We start from the raw sequence: 5900 nt of genomic DNA, 5'->3' as shown, positions 1-5900 counted from the left end.
TTTGTTAGTAACTTCATCATAACTCATCATATCCTAGAATATAAATGTCAATTAATCGTTAAAATTCAAAAAAACTTTTGAAAGTTTGTTAACATGATTTATATAAAAATTTTTGAGAAAATATAATTTCATATAACTCATCTTAGGCTTTCTCTTATAGATAACCTATTCTAGTTTATTTCACCTTTTACTTTATTTCTTTAAGAACTCAACAATAAATAGCTGGGTACATTGCTTTTAATCCACAGCCTCCAAACTAGAACAGTTGTTAAGATAAAGGTTTGACTGATATTTAAAATGTATATTATGGTTCATAAAATGAGATCTGTCTTTTGTTAGAATTAATCAGACTGTGCCAGGAAATGCCTGTCTAGCTGGGCTGGTTTTTCCAGTTCTTGATTCTCATCCATCTGGTCTACCTTGTTGGTAGCTCTCTGAACAACATGTCGCTATGACCCACTCCCTCTCCATGCAGTAGATTCATGCTCACACGCTGCATTTTAATATTGTTCCTGAAATTTCAGGGCTTTAATTCTGACCAGGCCTTTTTTTTTTGGTAGATGTTAAAGACATTAAATTTTCCTATTCTATCAACTTTGTAATTTTATGGACCTATTACTATTGTTTTAGGAATGTTTTCTTAACATAGAATATATGCAATAAGAGAGTAAAAACTATATAATTATGTATTTGAGATAATTATGGCTAAAATTTTTGGTGTATTTATCTTCAAGTTTTCATATATATATATATATATATATATATATAGCTTAGAAGTGATCAATTTTGTTGTGGACTTTTTTAATTTAACATATCAATGTATTTGTTTTCCCACATCACTAAAATAGTTTAAAAAACATCATTTTTAATGATAGTATAATATTTCATTTACTTAAAATTCCTTTATTGTTGAAATCATTTCCTTCAAATTTTTTCACTTGTGGAATTATAGGACCAAAGCATGAAGCTCTTTCATTCTCCTTTATATTGACACATTCCTTTCACAAAAGGTTGCCCAATTTATTCTTCCACATAATGTATAGTAGAGGTTAGCTTGTCACACCCTCACCAGCACTTAGTGATAATATTTTTCATATTTTCTATTTACTGTCCTTCTGTATATTTGTTCAATTACTGGTGAGATAGAATAACTTTTCAAGTACTTATTGGTCATTTGTATTTTCTTTGAATTTTGGATCTGTATCCTTTAAAATTTTTCTGATTTATGCTTTCATGTTTTTACTGATTTATTTGTTGATTATATGTATGTATGTGTGTGTGTATGTATTCTATATTGATACTATGCAAATGTATTTATATACTCAATCTTTCCAAGTGTTTTTAATGGTATAGAAAAATAATTTGACATAACTTTTTACACAGTGAAGTTCATCATCATTTTCCTTTGTGAGTACTTCTGCTGGTTTCATGTTTAATAATCCCTTTCTCAGGAATTCTTTACTTCACAGGAAAACTTATTATACTTGTCACTGTTATTCTAGGCTGGATGCACCCAAGACCAAGAACATTGGTTTACTTACTTGTGCATTCTTAATACTCAGTGACCAGCAGAATGCCTGGTGGTCATTGAATGTCTAATGACATTTTTGTTAAAAATCCAGAAACAATGCTACTGTATTTTCCTCTAGTTTTTGAAAACTGGGTAGGACTTCATTTAAGAATTAAATAGGGTCTTTTGAAAGCCATGGTAAACAGAGGGAAGGTAATAGGTAGAGGTTTGTCAAAGTTCTGTTGTATAAGTAAGGAAAACATAAATTAACTGGCAGAAAAATTAGAGTAAATGTAATTTGAGTAAATAGTTCTTATACTTCTCTGGATTTTAATGTAATTAATTACAATGATTTAAAAACTGGAATATATTTACAATACATAGATTTTTCTTAGGGTAACTTGCTGTGGTAGGCAGAATTCTGAGATGACCTCCAAGACCCATCCCCTTTCTCCTTCCTTCTGTCAGTTGTCGGTGCCCTGTATAATTCCCCTCTCTTCAGTGTCGGAGAGATGTAGGATATGATAGCTGTCATTTTCATGATTATGCTACATTATATGGCCAAGGTAAAGGAATTTGACAGATGAAATCAAGGTCCCTAATCAGTTTAAAAGAAGGCTTAGACCTTCCCTGAGTTCAGCTACTCCATTTCCTCTTGGCTTTGGAGAAATAAGCCACCATGAGTTCTATAGCTCCAAGGAAATGAATTCTGCCAATCATGTCAGCTTGGAAGAGGATCCTGAGCCTCAGATGGGAATGTATTCCTGACCAACACCTGAATCGCAGCCCTGTGAGATCCTGATCAGGGGACCCAGTTAAGCCAGGCTCAGACTCCTGACCCCCTGGAAACTGTGGGGTAAGGTGCTACTTTTTGTGGTAAGTTGTTCTGCAGCAACAGGAAATGAATACACTTAGAAGTATCTATCAAATACATTAGAAATTTTGTAAACACTTTTATGCAAGAGTTTGACCTTTAGTATAACCTAAGAAATAATTATGATTTCTACTTAACCATGAAGATGTTCAAGTGTTTGTAAAAGTGAAAAACTAGAAATTTAATATTCAATAGAAGCACAATAGTTAAATATTGGACTCTAGAGATAGAGATGGTGAATTGACACATGACACATGAAACCTTCCTCAGGTTTCACTGAGGATAATAAATGAACTCTATTAAAAAAAATAGAATATGAAATGTCATTAGAAAATGACTGCAAAACAGTTTTGGAAAGTAGATAACAGTAAAATATATTCACAGACTTAACCAAGAAGGGTAAAAGTGTCAATGTACTAGGTTCTGAAGGGCCCTGGCTTTCCTAATAACTGCTCTGGATGCTACAAGTGAAGAAGCAAAACCTTCAAAATTTGGACAAAAGATATTTTCTATATGAAATTCTATATTCAACCAAAATAAATATAAAGGCAAAATAAATAGCTTGGACATCTAAATATCCAGATGCACTTTTAAAGTTAGCTATTGGAAAATGTGCTAGAGAAAAATGAAGGAGTTAATAAAGGAAGAACAAATTATAGTATCTAGGGAAGAGTGGACTCCAGGAGAGAGGTGAGCAGTACTGCCAGGGTGTCAACATTGCATGTGGCACAGAGAGAAATCAGCAGACAGAAACCCAGAGAGAAATCAGCAGACAGAAACAGAAACCCAAAATGGAGGGATTCAGAAGCAAAGCCTTTAGGGAGAAAAATGAATGAATCTTGTTAGGAAAGATATGATGGATCAATTGGAAAAAGAAAAAAATATATATAGCAAATCATGTAAGTAAGAAATTAATTATATAGGGACTTGATTATACAAATTATGTAAAATCCATACCATGGAATAGTATACAGTCATTAAGAAGAATGAGAACAAATCTACTTGTGTTTCCATACAAATTGTGAAATTTTTTGTTCTAGTTCTGTGAAAAATGCCAGTGGTAGTTTGATAGCGACTGCATTAAATCAGTAGATTGCTTTGGGTAGTAGAGTCATTTTCACAATGTTGATTCTTCCAATCCAAGAACATGGTATATCTCTCCATCTATTTGTGTCATCTTTAATTTCTTTAATCGGTGTCTTATAATTTTCTGCATACAGGTCTTTTGTCTCCTTAGGTAGGTTTATTCCTAGATATTTTATTCTTTTTGTTGCAATAGTAAATAGGAGTGTTTTCTTAATTTCACTTTCAGATTTTTCATCATTAGTGTATAGGAATGCCAGAGATGTGCATTAATTTTGTATCCTACTACTTTACCAAATTCATTGATTAGCTCTAGTAGTTTTCTGGTAGCATCTTTAGGATTCCCTATGTATAGTATCATGTCATCTGCAAACAGTGACAGCTTTACTCCTTCTTCCAAAGGGAATTTGGATTCCTTTTATTTCTTTTTCTTCTCTGATTGCTGTGGCTAAAACTTCCAAAACTATGTTGAATAATAGTGGTGAGAGTGGGCAACCTTGTCTTGTTCCTGATCTTAGTGGAAATGCTTTCAGTTTTTCACCATTGAGGATGATGTTGGCTGTGGGTTTGTCATATATGGCCTTTATTATGTTGAGGAAATTTCCCTCTATGCCTACTTTCTGGAGGGTTTATATCATAAATGGGTGTTGAATTTTGTTGAAAGCTTTCTCTGCATCGATTGAGATGATCATAATGGTTTTTCTCTTTCAATTTGTTAATATGGTGTATCACATTGATTGATCTGTGTATATTGAAGAATCCTTGCATTCCTGGAATAAATCCCACTTGATCATGGTGTATGATCCTTTTAATGTGCTGTTGGATTCTGTTTGCTAGTATTTTGTTGAGAATTTTTGCATCTCTGTTCATCAGTGATATTGGCCTGTAGTTTCTTTCTTTCGGACATCTTTGTCTGGTTTTGGTATCAGGGTGATGCTGGCCTCGTAGAATGAGTTTGGGAGTGTTCCTCCCTCTGCTATATTTTGGAAGAGTTTGAGAAGGATAGGTGTTAGCTTTTCTCTAAATGTTTGATAGAAGTTGCCTGTGAAGCCATCTGGTCCTGGGCTTTTGTTGGTTGGAAGATTTTTAATCACAGTTTCAATTTCAGTGCTTGTGATTGGTCTGTTCATATTTTCTACTTCTTCCTGATTCAGTCTTGGCAGGTTGTGCATTTCTAAGAATTTGTCCATTTCTTCCAGGTTGTCCATTTTATTGGCATAGAGTTGCTTGTAGTAATCTCTCATGATCTTTTGTATTTCTGCAGTGTCACTTGTTACTTCTCCTTTTTCATTTCTAATTCTATTGATATGAGTCTTCTCCCTTTTTTTCTTGATGAGTCTGGCTAATGGTTTATCTATTTTGTTTATCTTCTCAAAGAACCAGCTTTTAGTTTTATTGATCTTTGCTATCGTTTCCTTCATTTCTTTTTCATTTATTTCTGATCTGATCTTTATGATGTCTTTCCTTCTGCTAACTTTGGCGTTTTTTTGTTCTTCTTTCTCTAATTGCTTTAGGTGCAAGGTTAGGTTGTTCATTTGAGATGTTTCCTGTTTCTTAAGGTAGGATTGTATTGCTATAAACTTCCCTCTTAGAACTGCTTTTGCTGCATCCCACAGGTTTTGGGTCGTTGTGTCTCCATTGTCATTTGTTTCTAGGTATTTTTTGACTTCTTCAGTGATCACTTGGTTATTACATAGTGTATTGTTTAGCCTCCATGTGTTTGTATTTTTTACAGATCTTTTCCTGATATTGATATTTAGTCTCATAGTGTTGTGGTCAGAAAAGATACTTGATATGATTTCAGTTTTCTTAAATTTACCAAGGCTTGATTTGGGACCCAAGATATGATCTATCCTGGAGAATGTTCCATGAGCACTTGAGAAGAATGTATATTCTTTTGTTTTTGGATGGAATGTCCTATGAATATCAATTAAGTCCACCTTGTTTAATGTATCATTTAAAGCTTGTGTTTCCTTATTTATTTTCATTTTGGATGATCTGTCCATTGGTGAAAGTGGGGTGTTAAAGTCACCTACTATGATTGTGTTACTGTCGATTTCCCCTTTTATGGCTGTTAGTATTTGCCTTATGTATTGAGGTGCTCCTATGTTGGGTGCATAAATATTTACAATTGTTATATCTTCTTCTTGGATCAATCCCTTGATCATTATGTAGTGTCCTTCTTTGTCTCTTGTAATAGTCTTTATTTTAAAGTCTATTTTGTTTGATATGAGAATTGCTACTCCAGCTTTCTTTTGATTTCCATTTGCATGGAATATCTTTTTCCATCCCCTCACTTTCAGTCTGTATGTGTCCCTAGGTCTGAAGTGGGTCTCCTGTAGACAACATATATGCGGGTCTTGTTTTTGTATCCATTCAGCAACTCTGTGTCTTTTGGAGGAGCATATAAGCCATTTACATTTAAGGTAATTA

The sequence above is a fragment of the Aethalodelphis obliquidens genome, unplaced genomic scaffold (assembly GCF_003676395.1).
Source record: "Aethalodelphis obliquidens isolate GAN/ISIS:26980383/991018 unplaced genomic scaffold, ASM367639v1 scaffold3, whole genome shotgun sequence".
Lineage (NCBI taxonomy): Eukaryota > Metazoa > Chordata > Mammalia > Artiodactyla > Delphinidae > Aethalodelphis > Aethalodelphis obliquidens.
This window is presented reverse-complemented; position numbering follows the sequence as displayed.